Source organism: Leguminivora glycinivorella, chromosome Z (genome assembly GCF_023078275.1).
Source record: "Leguminivora glycinivorella isolate SPB_JAAS2020 chromosome Z, LegGlyc_1.1, whole genome shotgun sequence".
In the NCBI taxonomy this organism is placed as follows: domain Eukaryota; kingdom Metazoa; phylum Arthropoda; class Insecta; order Lepidoptera; family Tortricidae; genus Leguminivora; species Leguminivora glycinivorella.
The window spans coordinates 17471297-17491749 of NC_062998.1; the positions used below are offsets into that span (position 1 = coordinate 17471297).

The 20453-nt window shown below is 38.3% G+C and overlaps 1 protein-coding gene across 5 annotated transcripts in view; it reads right to left on the bottom strand.

The window, feature by feature from the left end:
* Window positions 1–10985, bottom strand: part of LOC125240971 (cyclic nucleotide-gated cation channel alpha-3) — a 120788-nt gene extending 109803 nt beyond the window's left edge. For 4 of the 5 annotated variants that reach the window (XM_048149198.1, XM_048149197.1, XM_048149199.1 and 1 more), the window contains exon 1: window positions 10624–10985. The gene's annotated coding sequence lies outside the window, so the exon portion shown is untranslated. The remainder of the gene's footprint in view (window positions 1–10623) is intronic. The other variant, XM_048149196.1, reaches the window with a different exon arrangement.
* Window positions 10986–20453: the final 9468 nt, after the last annotated feature.

Below are 20453 nucleotides of genomic sequence, written 5' to 3' on the forward strand. Positions count from 1 at the left end.
ATTATTTTGACATTTTTGTATGAGGACAGTTAAGTGTTGCTATGATAAAAAAAATCTACTTCATTTTTGCCAAGCTGCATATGATCAAATAGTTGAGCTCAGCTCTGGGCAATAGATCGTAGCGAGATGTATGTAGGTACAGTCAACCAATTGGAACCCTAGGCCACTCTACAACCATGTCAAAATGACAAGCAGGAAGAGATTTCTTACAATCGGATTTATAACGTCACTATGACATAGTTCTACAGTGGCCTAGGGTTCCAATTGGTTGACTGTACGTAAGTATAGGTACCGTAGGTTCACGCGGAGTCTTCGAAGATTCCTAGCGCATTTTCAGATTAATACAATACGGCTGATATAATTCAATCTTGTAACTTTTTCTAGAGAAGTTTTAACTCGAGTTTTATACTTTCACTCCACTTATAGACATCACAAACAGGCGTAAAATGCATTTTAAACAATTGCTTTTAAAATTCGGCCATGTTTGAGAGAACATACTATGATTTTCAATTATTAAAATATAAATCATTAAATTGTAAATGTATTAAGTAAGTTACTCGTAGTTTTTGAATCTTTTTTCGCAAAAATACCCCTATGTATTTTTTTTCTAAAACAGGTATATTTAATGTTTTTCCTACTCAGACTCGCGAGCCCTTTCCATCCTAAAGGGCAGAAAAAGCGTCCCAAATTAAATTTTTCCACTTCGTTATTATTTTTCAAACACTTTGTACAGCGGTTACAAAGTGGAAAGTATGCAAAATATAAGTAATAAAAAAAATTGGGACCATTTTTTGTCTCTTGTTTTTTGTCCTAGATCGAAAGGACTCGTGATTCTGATTAGGAAAAACATAAAATTTACCTACCTTAGAAAAAATATTTTTGGTGATTGTTCTCGCGAAAAATGCCCATAGGGCAATCTTAACATGCACCTGTGATATTTATCAGTTATCTATCGTTCACGCATTAATTTTACCCTGCTTTGTCCGAGACAAATTGTCTCTACATGCAATAAATGGAGCGAGCTACTGCACTCGCACTATTGATTGTGAAACGTACGCCTGCCATGCAACTCCAATTTCGTCACATTCGGCTCCAATCGAACGTACCCCGACATCAGAATATTAAGATCAAGTTATTTAACTAATTATCATACGCCTCGAGCTCACCAACAATGTATTGCGCACGTACGAGCGAGATGCACGATAACTGTACATTAAGATTTAAATATCATTCAAATTCATATTAAACTTATATTGACCGGGATACAGACGGGATTTTTCATTTTTATTGAGGTCCCGATATTTCGACGCAGCGCTGTTGCATGCATCATGATCACGGGAAACGAAGACGGCGGGTGGACGTCAAAGTTGCGTAGACACTTAGACAGCTCGCGATCTACCTTAATAAATTAATATCGGGACCTCAATAAAAATCAAAAAGGTAATCACGGTCTTTATTCCGGTCAATATAAATCTAATGAAACTAACCGTGAATCATTTAAAACTCTAATTTTTTTTTTCTACACTCCGAGATGCTACAAGGATACGACGTAGAGCTATGCTCGTAGCCGTCGTAGCTTTTTATGGTTTATTACACGATTCTAGAATATGAGTCTTTTACAGAACTTAAGTGGGTGATAGACGTACGAGTAGAGATGGGTAGTGAGTAAATACTCAAGAGTAAATATCGAGTAAATACTCAGTATTTACTCAAAATACCCGTATTTACTCGTTTTTACTCAAATTGGTGGGTATAAACTATTTAGCGTACTGAAATGGAAATACAAATTAGAAATATTGGTGTATTTTGTTATCGGCTACTAAGTTAAGTAATCAAATTTATATGAATTTTATTTTAAAGACGTGCTCTCCATACATGTAACTATTTTTCACAAAAATAAAATTCAGAAATTACTAATTCTAAAATACATCATCTGATAGGTCTTTAAAAATTAATTGAATGTTTCTAAAAAAGTTTTTTAATAATATGAACAGTTTTGGAATAAAATGATAATTAAGGCCGAAATAATGTTTATACCTTTATAACTTTCGAATTCGTTGTGGGAAAAATATCCATAAACCGTCAAATTATTGCCCATATAATACAAAACACAAAACTAGTACTTTAAACGTCATCAGCTGAGCCATTTCTGAGTTTTCTTTAGAAAACCCTTAATAAAAGGTCGTAAGTGCCACTTATCTATAACATCAATTTAATTTAAGTCTCATACTTTTACTGTAAATACCTGCTTTTTTAAAACAAAACTGCTAACTGAACATTATCACTATTTTTTTCTCACAATGATTACCTCTTGTTCGACAAACTAAGACTCCCATAAGCTTCTAATAATATAAATATCATTTAAACATGTCCACACAGTTAAAATAAACACGACTAAGTACTTAAATCTCATTTTTTAAATTATTTTTAGGTAACAGTTTCTACTCACCCAAATGAGTAAATACGAGTATTTACTCGGTGCTTTGAGTAAATTACGGGTAAATACTCAGTATTTACTCACCCCTACCCATCTCTACGTACGAGCAAGTACGCGTACTTATGGCTCGACGACCTTTTTCGATTGTGTGTGATCCGTTCGATTGTAAGTACGCGTACTTTAAAACCGCCGCGCATAAATAGTCGTCGACGATCCAACCGGTTTGAAATCTTGCTGGTACGTCTATCACCCACTATATTATTATGGTTCAATATTGTGAGTCCTAAAACAAATAACTATTAAACATCAAACTAGATCAAATTAATCCATTTTATAACGTTTATGATTCAAAATCGTCATTTAAACGATAAGTCAGCGAGATTTGGGCGTCAAGTTAAAATTTGTATGAGGTTAGGTACTTTGCATTTTTATGGATAAATGCAAATTTCTCATCCGTTTTTGAAGTAAGATCAAGAGAGCGTTTGACAGTAAGTGCGTTTTCACATTATCCGATCCGATATCGGATGTCGGACCGATATCCCATACATTACAGGCGCCATCTTGGATTTTTTCTACTGAAATCCTTCCGACATCCGATATCGGATCGGATAATGTGAAAACGCACTGAGGGTCACTTGCACCACCTACAATGGAGGCTTAACCCGAGGTTTTATATGGAATCTGACAGTTGACAGCCCACTAACCTTGAGTTAAGCGGGTGGTGCAAGTGGCCCTTAGTGCGTTTTCACATTATCCGATCCGATATCGGTGTGAAAACGCACTTAGAGTAGTAAAAAAGTTGGTAAGGTACAGCGGGACAAATCTCGACTGGGGGCAATTGTAACTGATCCATTTTTTCCATTATTACACTATGGTGTTGAGTTCTACATATTATATCCACTGAACACGCCTACCATATATAACCGGTGGACACTCTATTTAATAATGCAAACATTGTCAAACATGGAAAAAATGGACCAGTTAGTTACATGTGTCCCCCAGTCGAGATTTGCTCCGCTGTACCTAAAAAAGTTCTGCCAAAACTTTATGCACTATGCCAATCATTAGATTTAGATTTTTAGTCTTAATTTTATTTTATTTTAGTAGATATTTATAATACTCGTATGTACTGTAATTTTTATAAGTGTAAAATGTAAAATTTAATAATATGTAAAATTAAAAAAAATATCGAGGTTGGGCTATGGGCATGCTGGGCTAGTTATGAACAATTTTAAAAAAGTGCTTGGTCGTAGAAAATGGTTATTTATGTGACTGGTGCATAATGAGAGGCATTAAAACACGAGTATAATACCTTCAAAACTGTAATGATAATTGGCAAAAACTTTGTTTTATATTTTCGAAATTGCTTGATTCTCGAGAATTCCCACTGATCTTAACCCAATCCTGGGAAAATGAAAACCTTTCGAACTAATCGTACTAATAACATCAATAAAAGCAAATTTGGAAACAATTTGTTTTATTTTCTATTCTTTATAAAAAGCAGGATTGGTCAGGGCCCTAAGAGGCCCTAAGATGGATTTAAGATTTAGATGTAAATGAGGGGAGGAGGGGTGACTACCAATTTTTCATCATATATTTATTATGAAAGCTGCTAGAACAAGCTGCTTATAAACTTGGAAAAGCACTTTTTAAATATAAACTTCACTGTTTAATTACAGTCGGGTGTGTAGGTCTACAAATTGCGCTTGACTTGAACAAGAGATTTCCTTTGACAGGATTGGTCCTTATGATGGATTTAAGAAGTGAGTAAGAGTAAGAATACTTAATCTCCTTTACCAACGTCTTTCTATTTCTATATTAAATACTAGATTTTGCCCGCGGCTTCGCTCGCGTTAGAAAGAGACAAAAGTAGCCTATGACACTCTCCATCCCTTCAACTATCTCCATTTAAAATATTACGACAATTCGTCGCTCTGTTTTGCCGTGAAGGGCGGACAAACAAACAGACACACACACTTTCCCGTTTATAATATTAGTATGGATAAGTACCTATCTATATAATAATAAGCCAGTATCTGGATATTATGGATTAAAGAAACAATTAGCAAGACCGATTGTTTCGAACGAAATGATCCCATTTCAAAAGCCAAAACGGTTCATACTACAACACGCAACGTTCGCTACACATGCCATATATTCGCCAACATTTTGCCTGAATCTGACACACATTCCATAAATGTTTTCGTTGTGGGTTACCCTTTATTCAGGCGGCAAAACGACGAAGTGATATCCATCGCACTCAAAGTTCGGATTGTTCCCAAGCGTTTATGCAATACCTGACTGACAGTTTACACGTTATTGTAAATTTCATTATGGTAACCAATCCGAACTTCGTATATTTTCTAGCAATTTCGTGCTTAATAAGTACCTAGTAGAAATACAGGCCCCGTAGCCGAATGGCATTTCTCCGACGCCAAACGAAAGCGATACGCCGCTGGCTCTGTCGCGCCAATACGCAAGCGCGATAGAGATAGATATCTACTAGCGCTTCGTTTCGTGAGCGTTTCGTGAGCGATTGTGCCATTCGGCTAGCCACCCTGTAGTGTATACAAACTTTTTCTAGGTAAATGATCAGTTGATCACTAAGGTTCATATTAAACTCCATCTAGATTCGGATGAATATATTACATTTCTGCTCTGAACGCGACAGTTGCTACACCGAAATTGGCATCATAGGTTCGATTAATTTAATTGTTATAACTTGACAAATCCTGTTATGGATTACTTTATTTATTTGTAAGTAGGTACCCATTTAGATATCGAAGCCTGTAGTAGCTGATTTGTTTTTTGTCCAGTTGTCATCAGAGATTAAATATTATGGCGAATAAAATAAAATGTGACTATTTGGATTGTTTTTTTTTTTTGTTGTTTAACTGTTTGTTAATGATTGCTAACAATAAGATTATTAACATAATCATTTTCCTAACACCATATTTACTAGATAAACTTATGTTCGAGTGAACATTCATTACATTCGAATGTCTTTTTAAGATATGGGGCACAAGCTCGTAGGGTCATTGTGCTAGTTTCAGTCCACAATCCTAGATTTCTTCCTTATACTAAATAGCAAAATGTAATAAAAATATAAAAAATGCTGCTTGCGAAGTATCATTTTTATGTAGATAAATACAGAATAGAGAAAGATATAGAGATGCATGTACCTATACATGAAGGATTGCAATAAATGCAGCAAATAAGATCTATAGTAAAATGTTGTCAAATGGACGAAAACTAGCTCCTCTGAATGAAAACTAGCACAATAGCTAGTTTCAGCATTAAAGTTCAATTCGCGCTGCTCGACGTTACAAAAAGAAAGAAAAAATATTTAAGGCATGGGTAGGTATATTAGGTACTCGCTGTACTGACTTATCCTACTAGCACAGAATATATAATAGTACAAGTACAGAAGGCCCACTGCTTTGATGTTCACGAAATGCCGCCTTTTTAAATGCCTACAAAATGCTAACAAAGAAACGAGCCGCACGTGCGCCGCGACCGGCTATAGGGTTGCCTATGGATTAAAACGAATTAATACTCAGAAAAAATGTTATACTATTATATTCAAATCTTGGGTACTTTCTAGGTATAGATACAGTATTTATATATTTTTATTTAAGCTCCAACATCACAAGCCTTATTCCACTTTTTCGTGGGACTTAATTAATAGTAGATCTGTGTAAGAATGTCCTATATGGTTTTTATTTTATTCAACTAAGCATCATTAGACATTCCACACGCAAACATCGCATAAGAACCTTAAAAAAATCTCGCGACATAAAGTAGCAATAGAAAATGCGAACGTGCGTTTCGTGAGAACGCGCGCCACCCCTGAGAAGGCCGCGAACTCGCGGCCGCCAGCATGTACTTGTAGCGCGGCGATAGAATCGCAGAGTGAGCCGCCCCTGCTACTAGTCGTCGGACGCAAATATTATGAGGGGAAATTTGAATATCAGTCCTCACCGTAGGTATACTTCCGAAGAAAATATGGCACAGTTTTATAGAAGCACTCTTTTGCAGAATATTTGTGAGTGTGTTTATAAAATATCCCACTTTGTCGGTTATCATTAAGGCGAGATTTACTTGTATCTTTATATGAATAAACTGACAAAGCGGCTTTATAGCAATGGACAAAGTGGAACGTTTTCCCGTGTACACTCACATTTATACTTCTCCGAGACATTCTTTTTGTAGCTATCAGTTTTCTTGAAGTGAGAGGAGGAGGGGAAACATTAACTACTCGGCGTGTTTAGAATAAATAGTTATTCTTATAAACGTAATACCTATAAATAATAGTTATTTGTTATACAAGGGGGCAAAGTTGTATTTTAACGCCGAGTGTGGAATTGAAAAACGAGCAAGTGAAAGGATTCTATAGTTGAACCACGAGCGAAGCGAGTGGTTCGAAAATAGAATCCTGAACTTGCGAGTTTTTTGACACACGAGAAGTAAAATACATTTGCACCCGAGTGTAACACAAAACTTTTCCCCTCACTATAGCGAGGAAACTACAACGCAAAAAATGCGTTTATCACTGCTTCCAGTAGTTCCACATGTGGTAAATCATCTTTATTACTAGATTACCACCTACTTTTATCAATTTTAAAGCAGTTAATTTGACTTTATTCAAGGTCAAATTACTTTACCCACTAGTGGATAAAATGCGTTTTTACCCGCTGGTATTAAAGGACAAAACACGTGTTTCCGAGCTAGAGAGGGGAAAAAGCATTTGCTAACTTTAGCGCTTTCTATCGGATGGGATTATAATTATTTGCCTTAAAGAAGCTGGGACTGAGACTGCTAAAATTTTATGCCGTTTTACTTTTGTTGCGGTAGTTAAGATTTTTTTTAGAATAGGTACCTTAATATAACATGATACTTAATGAATTAAAGGATTATACGTAGGACCTGAAACGAGTGTTTCAAGTTGTATTTATCTCTAAGTAGGTATATTATATTCTCACTGCTGAGGTAAAATTAATGGGGTGCCATGCGATCTTTTATTTGTAACAAATATGATTGTACCATGCATGGATTGCAATAAACGATTGATTGATTGATGGATATACACGAGATGAAAGTTATGTACCTCTACATCTCGTGCACTTTTAGGGGGCCGATTTTTGAATCTCGGCCATTCGATTTCGTGAAATTCGTTCAATAATATCTCCACTACTAGCGATTTCAATTCTACTAACAGAATCATCATCATTCATTCATTCGGTCATTACCACTGGTTTTAAAATTACTAGCCGTCCTTTTTCAAAAATAGCATTACGTCGTTTTCCACAGACTTTCAAACGGCGTTCGAAATTCAAAAATCGATCCCCAGGGGGCCGATTTTTGAGTCTCACGGCGTTCGAATTCAGAAAATTGTCACTGAAAATAATAGGCAATTCACCGTTTTCAACCGGTATTTTAGTGACAGTGAGACTCAAAAATCGGCCCCCAGGTCCCTTGTTACGCTCAGGATTTTAAGTTTTTGGTTGTTACTTCTCGTGAATCTATTATTAAAGCATTCGCTTGCACGGGATTCGAGTGCTTGCATATATTTTTTTCTACTCCCGAACTGTTATTCGTCATTTACAGGGTCGTGCACAGATCTTTAAAACCCTACATAAAGGTCTATTCCCCAAAGCCAGCGTCCGCCGGCTTTCCGCGCATGCGCGCAGTATCGAAAAAACTGAAAACGCATTGTTTGGCTCTGTAACCATGGCAACGCCTTATAACGACACTGCGGGCGTGCGCGGGAAGGCTTTGCGCAGCCGAGCTGCCAGTGCAAACCTTTGAATCAAAATACAGGAAACAGTGTGAATTTCACGAAATTTATTCAAGAAAACTATTAAAAACTAAGTGCATGGTCGTAGAAAAAGTATTGTATGCAACGGTGTTTAAATGAGTCAAAAAATACTCGTGGCGTCTCAATAACAATTTTCGGCTTCGCCTCAAATTGTTACTCACGCCACTCGTCTTTTTTGACCTCCTTTAAACGCCTGTTGCATAAAATACTATAAACAGATGCCGATTCCGTTGCGAATCTAACAAATCGTTCACCACGCATGTACCTACGCAAATACGTACTTTTTGTATTCATATTACTAGGACTTTTTGTATTCATGGTTTCCTAGTCTCTTTTCATTGATGGAAAATTTTAATACACGTTTCTATTTTCTTATTGTTGTTGTAGAGTCAGAATGTTTAGTTGCTAAGGCTAAATTGCTAAATGCAGGCTAATATGCTAAATTAGGCACGCCGCCACAAAATTTAAATAGAAAATTATAGATTGAGTTAAACGTTTCAGACTAACGATTTTTATAACAACTTAATGAAAATCAAATTAACCATTAAAGGTACATTTGATAGATTAGAAGTTAGTATTAACTTGCAGGTTTCGGAACACACGTTTGCATACGTACGTGACATTTATTACCTACTTTTTTCTGAAAACTGGTAAATAAATACTATAGTGGCGTGATAATACGTTCTGTTTCATTTCAATCGTATGAGATAAATAGTTTATAAGCAGTCGATTCCTGTACACAAGCATTACTTCTGTGGCGGGTTTCTAATGCTAAAGTGAGCAAACAACGTACAGTCAACCAATTAGAATTCTAGGCCATTCTAGAAAACCCTGTCGTATTTACACCTTGCTTTATTTGTTACAGAAGTCAGTTGACTTTTACTGTGAAAGGATTCTACAATGGCCTAGGATTCAGATTGGTTGACTGTACTTATGCGAATCGGTTAATTAATAAAATGCATCTAATTACATCGCGACTTCGTTGAGAAGAATATCTAGGCAGCCGTAGCGTTACGTAAGCACTGAACAAAGGCTGGTAATAACACTTTTACGCCAAAAATGATTTAGGCAACGCGCTAGCAACTTATTATTAAAAAATAGGTGTGGTATGAATAGTAAAAAGATATAAGTATGAAATAATTTTAACATAATTGATAAAGAATGGTACAGGAACACAGGGAAGAATTAACTGTGGGAAATGTACATTATTTAATTTTCATGTTTAAGTAACATTTACAATATTAAAGAACAATACCAATAATAGCATTTCATACTACTTCAATGTTCAACGTACCTAATAAATTATATACATATTTTGTAGATAACTACGGTTGTAAAGTTTCATAGTCAAAAAAGTAGATACTGTTTTAAAGCTGCATAAATATAAATACTACCTATATATAAATAGGTATAGTGAGATGCTCGTAGGTATACTTACCCCCTTATTCATAAATGTTCACTAATGTTATCAAGCCGATAAAGTTCGTTTGTCCCTTTCCGAGGTATTGGTGTGATAGAAAGGAACAAACGATAACTTTTTCGGCTTTATAACTTTAGTGAACGTATATATTATGAATCAGGGGGTAGGTAATAGTACATTACGATACAAGTGCGTAAAAAAGGAAGTTCGAAACGAGTGGCGATAAATTAAAACACGACCGAAGGGAGTGTTTTAAATCGACACGAGTTACGAATTTCCTTTTTGCACGCGTATCGTACGACGTTTTTCAGTACAGATGACCCTCCGAAGTTTCGACCTGGCATATAATGAACCACTTCTCGCCCTAGTGCGTAAAAAAAACACCATCTGTACTGAAAATAAATTTTAATAACATTATGGAGCCAGGACGTTTATAACGATGAGACCTTTAATTTTAATTATTAGAACATTGACATGAAATGTTAAATGAAATCAGTAACATAATTAACCACTAGGGTATTACACTAAATGTATCACTTGACAGTGATGCCTTTTACACGTGTCGTAACCACACATGGATGCGGCTGGTGGTGGTTATCAAATCGACACACCTGTTACATTGGCATTAATGGTAATCGAAGAGGCAGTCTCCCCTACTGTGAGCGGACTTAATTAACCTATAATATTCATTATTCTTGCAGATTGATTATAGCAAATGAGAGCGCCAGAAAAAAACTCATTATACTCAAAGTTAAGACACGTGCGCGACTTTATCCACTCCCAGTAGAGGTTAAAATACAACCGCAGCTCCCCAGGGGCGGGTAGCTTCGTAATTCATTCATTTTTATTCCGAATGAGACTCGCTTGAGCTGTTTGCTTGCGGAAAATCGTTACCGGCGAACGACAATCGCTATGCGGGGAATCGTCATACGCAACGCACCCACTTACACATGATTCGCGGTCGCGTCTTCTTTACATCGCGCCACAATCGTCGGTCCCGGGGAGCGTGGTCACAGATCTAAGGACTACACGAGCACATGCACTGCGCGGATACCCGCACCGGTACCTAAGTTCTGGCGGTGATGGTAAGGCGCGGACTCGTTGGAGATGACCGGTATAGACGCCAGAGAGCCTGCGGGGCGCGGACGGACAGTGGGCCGAGGTCGCGACTCACGTCTCGCGGGACGACGGTCGCACGGAGACGAGGCGCGGCGATGCGGTACGGAGCGAGCGCTTGCACGGGCCAGTGCCGACACACGACAACCTCCGTCGCAATGACGAAGCGCCCGGGTTCGCGCGCGCGCTCTATGACGCAGCCTCCCGAATCTCTCCGATCATCTGCGAAACTCACGAAATAAGGGTGAACAAACCACCCGCGCCTCCTTTTCTCGCACGGGGAAGAGGTCAAAAGGATTTGGACTCTCTCGTAGAATTTTACGGTTCGATCGCCCTTAGAAAACCTTGAATTCGCCATCGATGTTATTTTTTTACAGGAAGCTATTTAGCATTTTGTATTTCATAATTATAAACAAAATTTGTTCATTCATCAAATCATTTAATGATCCATTTGAATTTCAATAGTATCTACATACACATATATTATATGATTAGTATCCTGAAAGATACATTTGGTATAGGTAGTTTGTGCGACTAATATCCGTTCCTAGGTCTTAAGAGAGTCAAAAAATGGAGTAGCAATCGATTTTGACAGGTACTGTGTAATAATGTCGCGCTGAAATACCTACTGATGTAGACGGCTACATTACTGCAGGAAATATCGAAAAGGTAATTGGGTCATATGAAAGGATAGGAACATATGAAATTCAACGTACACAGCTGATGATGTCTAAAGATGAAGAAGGTATCTAGTTAACTTTAAGTTAACTTTTGATTATATCGCATATATTATTTTTTAGCTTCCTGTTTACTATGATATTGTAGATAACTATTTACGCCTTTTGAAAGTACGAACTACCCCGTAACCCCTGTTAATCATAGAAATTAAATTTTGACTATCGCTTAGAGACGGAATGAACGGTATGGAAGTGACATGACAACTTAGGTAAGTACCTAAACTTATTTTTTCTACTCGTCGACTTTAATCTGTCAATTAGGACACCACAGACTAAACTATAAGTGCTGACTTTTCAGTGTTGGATAGTCTTTGACACTTAGTAAACTGTAATATTTCATTACATTTCACTTTAGTTAACTTAAAAAAAAAACAAGTTCTATACTAATTTGCGATACCTGTCAAATTTTTCTGCATCTGAAACGCATTTTTTTAATCTATCGCTTTATCGACCAATCACAGACGGTTATTACAAACAATTGGTTGCCAAGTAATTCGACATTGATACAACTGGATACAACGGTGAACGACGCCATTAACATTAATTTTAACTTGAATGATGATATTTTTCGTCCATTGATGATGAAGATGATGACTCATAGAAAAAATATTGCATACAATAGTGATATAATCGATGGAATCAGGCGTTACTTTGCGGAAATCCATGTTAATCGTAAACTAGAACTTTCCTTTGCTAATCCGCGAATAGATAACGTGCAAGTCAATCAGTGCTAACCTGTTATAATTACTTGCGTATTTTTTACATGCAATTAATTTTCCCACCCTCCCACCGCAAAAATAAAAATAAATACGCAAATAAATATAACAACCCACCACCAAAAATACAAAACTCGACACGTGTTTCGCCTCTCTACGAGGCATCCTCAGGAGCTGATGTTGACGGTCCGAAGTCCCGCAACTGACTGATCGTCCCCAGAATGGTCGGCCATATTTATACTTTGTCCACCCCCCTACCAAGCAAGTTAGATGGAAAAATTCGTAATAACGGCGATGACGCAACATTCAACTGCTCATTAAGGATTAACCCCTATTGTTGTACCTAATTATCTCCAACTGTTCTAGAACCCCCAAACGCAGCCCTTTCTCACATACATGTAAAACATCAAAAGAATGATTCTCTGATACAGTATGGTCACTCTCTATCAAATGCTTTGCAAAATTGGATCTCTCTGGATGGTTGTGCCTGTATGATGCCATATGCTCCTTATACCTAGTAGTGAAATTGCGGCCCGTTTGGCCCACGTACACTTTGTTACAAACATCACAGCTCAACTTATAAACCCCAGATTTTTTCCCTTTCTCGATCCTATCTTTGCCGTTACAAAGCTTGGAGTGCAAAGTGTTATTTGTCCTAAAGGCCACAGGAATGCCGTTTGACTTCAAAATCTTATAAATGTCCTCTGACACTTTGCCAACATAAGTAATGCTCGCTTGACACCTCTTAACCGGTTCAGAAGGACGTGCCGCATACAACATATTGTTAACCATAACCATTCGCTTCTTTCTGATGATGCCATCAACGATTGATTTATCATAACCGTTCGAAACTGCCAAGTGGTAAATATTGTCCAATTCGGCTCGATAGTGTTCTTCAGAAAGAGGCACAGACAACATCCTATGCACATAACAGTGAAAAGCGGCCAACCTATGCTGCCAAGGGTGTGTAGAAGAAGCTGGTATAACTGTATCAGTATGTGTAGGCTTGCGGTAAATTTGAAATTGATGGCCATTATTAACTCTAGTAATGGTCAAATCTAGAAAATTCAATGACTTATCTTGCTCTAGTTCCTTCTTAAACTTGATCTTTGGATGTTTACTATTAAGCCCAGTAACAAATTCATCCAGCAGGTCCATACTCCCCGTCCAACAAATAATCAAATCATCTACGTATCTGAAGTAATACAATATATTATCATTCCCTGCAATATGCTGGTTCTCAAAGTGGTCCATAAAGATATCCGCCATTAAAGGACTCAGTGGAGAACCCATGGCTAAACCATCACTTTGCAAATAATACTGTCCCCCGAATCTAAAATAATTATGTTTCATACATATGGCAGTTAGATCTATCAACTCATCTACCTCCCCTGGATGTAAACGTTGCTTTTCAAAAAGGTCCCTTAGAATATCTAAAGTCTCCCCATACGGCACATTCGTAAACAAACTATCTACATCCAACGAAAGCAAGACAGCATTATCTGGAATAATAATATCTTTGATCTTTTCTATTAACTGCAAACTATTCCTCAAACAAAACTTCGGCCGGAACTGAGACTTTTCTCTAATAATGTGATTCAACCTCTTAGCTAGATTATAAGTTGGTGCACCCAAATATGAGACCACTGGACGAACTGGAATGTTATCCTTATGAATCTTAGGTAGCCCATAAAGAATAGGAGCTCGTGGATTCATTGGCACAACCATGCTCTTCTGATGTTCAGTTTCAAAAACAAACATAGAGTTCTTAATTGCCTGTCTCAGATCTTTCTGGAATCCTGGAGTTGGGTCTCTCCGCAAACTCGAAAAGCCATCACCTTGAATCAGATCAAGAACTTTCTGATTATAACTTCCTTTCTCCATAATAACAATGCAATTTCCTTTGTCTGCTTTCGAAACTACCAAATCATTTTCTCGCACTTTCTGTTGAATAGTTCTCAGTGCCAAACCATCAGAACTAAATCCACCACCCTGTGCCGGAACAGCACTCTTAATAACATTGGCCACCATGGTCTTGGTATCTAAATCACCACGGCCCCGCACTATCGCAACCTCTGAATCCACAGCCAAATTCTCTAACGTCCCCTGAGTTATTTTTGGCTGGAAATTATATTTCAACCCTTTTCCTAAAAGCTCTACTTCATTCTCCGAAAATTCCACATCAGTTAAATTTTTCACACGAGGATGGAAGTCATGGTGAGGTGTTGGTTCCGTTTCCCTCCCCTCAAAAACGAACTCGAACTCGACTCCGTTAACCTACGCAATTTGTTTAGCTGAGTAGTATACATCTCATGTGCAAGTTCAGAAGCAAAGTATCTCGCCTTTTGGTCTAGGATATCAAACTCGAGATTATGCAACTTAAATGAGAGTTCAGAATACAACACTTTAAGATGCAGTTTCAAATTATCTCTAACCGAAAACCAATGGTGAGATTCTTCGTTCAACCAAATTCTCTGAGCCCTACTAACAGCCAACTTAGCAGCCCTCGAATTGCTACTACAACGCAACTGGATGTAATTAGGCACAACGTTCAAACGCTTGCACTGTTGATTAAACCACACATTCTGGACAGCTGCACGATGTTGTTTGGTTAGTTTGACATAAAGTCGTGCCTGTTCGGCCACGCTAGCCGTTTTCAAATAATCGATGGAATCAGGCGTTACTTTGCGGAAATCCATGTTAATCGTAAACTAGAACTTTCCTTTGCTAATCCGCGAATAGATAACGTGCAAGTCAATCAGTGCTAACCTGTTATAATTACTTGCGTATTTTTTACATGCAATTAATTTTCCCACCCTCCCACCGCAAAAATAAAAATAAATACGCAAATAAATATAACAACCCACCACCAAAAATACAAAACTCGACACGTGTTTCGCCTCTCTACGAGGCATCCTCAGGAGCTGATGTTGACGGTCCGAAGTCCCGCAACTGACTGATCGTCCCCAGAATGGTCGGCCATATTTATACTTTGTCCACCCCCCTACCAAGCAAGTTAGATGGAAAAATTCGTAATAACGGCGATGACGCAACATTCAACTGCTCATTAAGGATTAACCCCTATTGTTGTACCTAATTATCTCCAACTGTTCTAGAACCCCCAAACGCAGCCCTTTCTCACATACATGTAAAACATCAAAAGAATGATTCTCTGATACAGTATGGTCACTCTCTATCAAATGCTTTGCAAAATTGGATCTCTCTGGATGGTTGTGCCTGTATGATGCCATATGCTCCTTATACCTAGTAGTGAAATTGCGGCCCGTTTGGCCCACGTACACTTTGTTACAAACATCACAGCTCAACTTATAAACCCCAGATTTTTTCCCTTTCTCGATCCTATCTTTGCCGTTACAAAGCTTGGAGTGCAAAGTGTTATTTGTCCTAAAGGCCACAGGAATGCCGTTTGACTTCAAAATCTTATAAATGTCCTCTGACACTTTGCCAACATAAGTAATGCTCGCTTGACACCTCTTAACCGGTTCAGAAGGACGTGCCGCATACAACATATTGTTAACCATAACCATTCGCTTCTTTCTGATGATGCCATCAACGATTGATTTATCATAACCGTTCGAAACTGCCAAGTGGTAAATATTGTCCAATTCGGCTCGATAGTGTTCTTCAGAAAGAGGCACAGACAACATCCTATGCACATAACAGTGAAAAGCGGCCAACCTATGCTGCCAAGGGTGTGTAGAAGAAGCTGGTATAACTGTATCAGTATGTGTAGGCTTGCGGTAAATTTGAAATTGATGGCCATTATTAACTCTAGTAATGGTCAAATCTAGAAAATTCAATGACTTATCTTGCTCTAGTTCCTTCTTAAACTTGATCTTTGGATGTTTACTATTAAGCCCAGTAACAAATTCATCCAGCAGGTCCATACTCCCCGTCCAACAAATAATCAAATCATCTACGTATCTGAAGTAATACAATATATTATCATTCCCTGCAATATGCTGGTTCTCAAAGTGGTCCATAAAGATATCCGCCATTAAAGGACTCAGTGGAGAACCCATGGCTAAACCATCACTTTGCAAATAATACTGTCCCCCGAATCTAAAATAATTATGTTTCATACATATGGCAGTTAGATCTATCAACTCATCTACCTCCCCTGGATGTAAACGTTGCTTTTCAAAAAGGTCCCTTAGAATATCTAAAGTCTCCCCATACGGCACATTCGTAAACAAACTATCTACATCCAACGAAAGCAAGACAGCATTATCTGGAATAATAATATCTTTGATCTTTTCTATTAACTGCAAACTATTCCTCAAACAAAACTTCGGCCGGAACTGAGACTTTTCTCTAATAATGTGATTCAACCTCTTAGCTAGATTATAAGTTGGTGCACCCAAATATGAGACCACTGGACGAACTGGAATGTTATCCTTATGAATCTTAGGTAGCCCATAAAGAATAGGAGCTCGTGGATTCATTGGCACAACCATGCTCTTCTGATGTTCAGTTTCAAAAACAAACATAGAGTTCTTAATTGCCTGTCTCAGATCTTTCTGGAATCCTGGAGTTGGGTCTCTCCGCAAACTCGAAAAGCCATCACCTTGAATCAGATCAAGAACTTTCTGATTATAACTTCCTTTCTCCATAATAACAATGCAATTTCCTTTGTCTGCTTTCGAAACTACCAAATCATTTTCTCGCACTTTCTGTTGAATAGTTCTCAGTGCCAAACCATCAGAACTAAATCCACCACCCTGTGCCGGAACAGTACTCTTAATAACATTGGCCACCATGGTCTTGGTATCTAAATCACCACGGCCCCGCACTATCGCAACCTCTGAATCCACAGCCAAATTCTCTAACGTCCCCTGAGTTATTTTTGGCTGGAAATTATATTTCAACCCTTTTCCTAAAAGCTCTACTTCATTCTCCGAAAATTCCACATCAGTTAAATTTTTCACACGAGGATGGAAGTCATGGTGAGGTGTTGGTTCCGTTTCCCTCCCCCTCAAAAACGAACTCGAACTCGACTCCGTTAACCTACGCAATTTGTTTAGCTGGGTAGTATACATCTCATGTGCAAGTTCAGAAGCAAAGTATCTCGCCTTTTGGTCTAGGATATCAAACTCGAGATTATGCAACTTAAATGAGAGTTCAGAATACAACACTTTAAGATGCAGTTTCAAATTATCTCTAACCGAAAACCAATGGTGAGATTCTTCGTTCAACCAAATTCTCTGAGCCCTACTAACAGCCAACTTAGCAGCCCTCGAATTGCTACTACAACGCAACTGGATGTAATTAGGCACAACGTTCAAACGCTTGCACTGTTGATTAAACCACACATTCTAGACAGCTGCACGATGTTGTTTGGTTAGTTTGACATAAAGTCGTGCCTGTTCGGCCACGCTAGCCGTTTTCAAATAATCGATGGAATCAGGCGTTACTTTGCGGAAATCCATGTTAATCGTAAACTAGAACTTTCCTTTGCTAATCCGCGAATAGATAACGTGCAAGTCAATCAGTGCTAACCTGTTATAATTACTTGCGTATTTTTTACATGCAATTAATTTTCCCACCCTCCCACCGCAAAAATAAAAATAAATACGCAAATAAATATAACAACCCACCACCAAAAATACAAAACTCGACACGTGTTTCGCCTCTCTACGAGGCATCCTCAGGAGCTGATGTTGACGGTCCGAAGTCCCGCAACTGACTGATCGTCCCCAGAATGGTCGGCCATATTTATACTTTGTCCACCCCCTACCAAGCAAGTTAGATGGAAAAATTCGTAATAACGGCGATGACGCAACATTCAACTGCTCATTAAGGATTAACCCCCTATTGTTGTACCTAATTATCTCCAACTGTTCTAGAACCCCCAAACGCAGCCCTTTCTCACATACATGTAAAACATCAAAAGAATGATTCTCTGATACAGTATGGTCACTCTCTATCAAATGCTTTGCAAAATTGGATCTCTCTGGATGGTTGTGCCTGTATGATGCCATATGCTCCTTATACCTAGTAGTGAAATTGCGGCCCGTTTGGCCCACGTACACTTTGTTACAAACATCACAGCTCAACTTATAAACCCCAGATTTTTTCCCTTTCTCGATCCTATCTTTGCCGTTACAAAGCTTGGAGTGCAAAGTGTTATTTGTCCTAAAGGCCACAGGAATGCCGTTTGACTTCAAAATCTTATAAATGTCCTCTGACACTTTGCCAACATAAGTAATGCTCGCTTGACACCTCTTAACCGGTTCAGAAGGACGTGCCGCATACAACATATTGTTAACCATAACCATTCGCTTCTTTCTGATGATGCCATCAACGATTGATTTATCATAACCGTTCGAAACTGCCAAGTGGTAAATATTGTCCAATTCGGCTCGATAGTGTTCTTCAGAAAGAGGCACAGACAACATCCTATGCACATAACAGTGAAAAGCGGCCAACCTATGCTGCCAAGGGTGTGTAGAAGAAGCTGGTATAACTGTATCAGTATGTGTAGGCTTGCGGTAAATTTGAAATTGATGGCCATTATTAACTCTAGTAATGGTCAAATCTAGAAAATTCAATGACTTATCTTGCTCTAGTTCCTTCTTAAACTTGATCTTTGGATGTTTACTATTAAGCCCAGTAACAAATTCATCCAGCAGGTCCATACTCCCCGTCCAACAAATAATCAAATCATCTACGTATCTGAAGTAATACAATATATTATCATTCCCTGCAATATGCTGGTTCTCAAAGTGGTCCATAAAGATATCCGCCATTAAAGGACTCAGTGGAGAACCCATGGCTAAACCATCACTTTGCAAATAATACTGTCCCCCGAATCTAAAATAATTATGTTTCATACATATGGCAGTTAGATCTATCAACTCATCTACCTCCCCTGGATGTAAACGTTGCTTTTCAAAAAGGTCCCTTAGAATATCTAAAGTCTCCCCATACGGCACATTCGTAAACAAACTATCTACATCCAACGAAAGCAAGACAGCATTATCTGGAATAATAATATCTTTGATCTTTTCTATTAACTGCAAACTATTCCTCAAACAAAACTTCGGCCGGAACTGAGACTTTTCTCTAATAATGTGATTCAACCTCTTAGCTAGATTATAAGTTGGTGCACCCAAATATGAGACCACTGGACGAACTGGAATGTTATCCTTATGAATCTTAGGTAGCCCATAAAGAATAGGAGCTCGTGGATTCATTGGCACAACCATGCTCTTCTGATGTTCAGTTTCAAAAACAAACATAGAGTTCTTAATTGCCTGTCTCAGATCTTTCTGGAATCCTGGAGTTGGGTCTCTCCGCAAACTCGAAAAGCCATCACCTTGAATCAGATCAAGAACTTTCTGATTATAACTTCCTTTCTCCATAATAACAATGCAATTTCCTTTGTCTGCTTTCGAAACTACCAAATCATTTTCTCGCACTTTCTGTTGAATAGTTCTCAGTGCCAAACCATCAGAACTAAATCCACCACCCTGTGCCGGAACAGTACTCTTAATAACATTGGCCACCATGGTCTTGGTATCTAAATCACCACGGCCCCGCACTATCGCAACCTCTGAATCCACAGCCAAATTCTCTAACGTCCCCTGAGTTATTTTTGGCTGGAAATTATATTTCAACCCTTTTCCTAAAAGCTCTACTTCATTCTCCGAAAATTCCACATCAGTTAAATTTTTCACACGAGGATGGAAGTCATGGTGAGGTGTTGGTTCCGTTTCCCTCCCCTCAAAAACGAACTCGAACTCGACTCCGTTAACCTACGCAATTTGTTTAGCTGAGTAGTATACATCTCATGTGCAAGTTCAGAAGCAAAGTATCTCGCCTTTTGGTCTAGGATATCAAACTCGAGATTATGCAACTTAAATGAGAGTTCAGAATACAACACTTTAAGATGCAGTTTCAAATTATCTCTAACCGAAAACCAATGGTGAGATTCTTCGTTCAACCAAATTCTCTGAGCCCTACTAACAGCCAACTTAGCAGCCCTCGAATTGCTACTACAACGCAACTGGATGTAATTAGGCACAACGTTCAAACGCTTGCACTGTTGATTAAACCACACATTCTGGACAGCTGCACGATGTTGTTTGGTTAGTTTGACATAAAGTCGTGCCTGTTCGGCCACGCTAGCCGTTTTCAAATAATCGATGGAATCAGGCGTTACTTTGCGGAAATCCATGTTAATCGT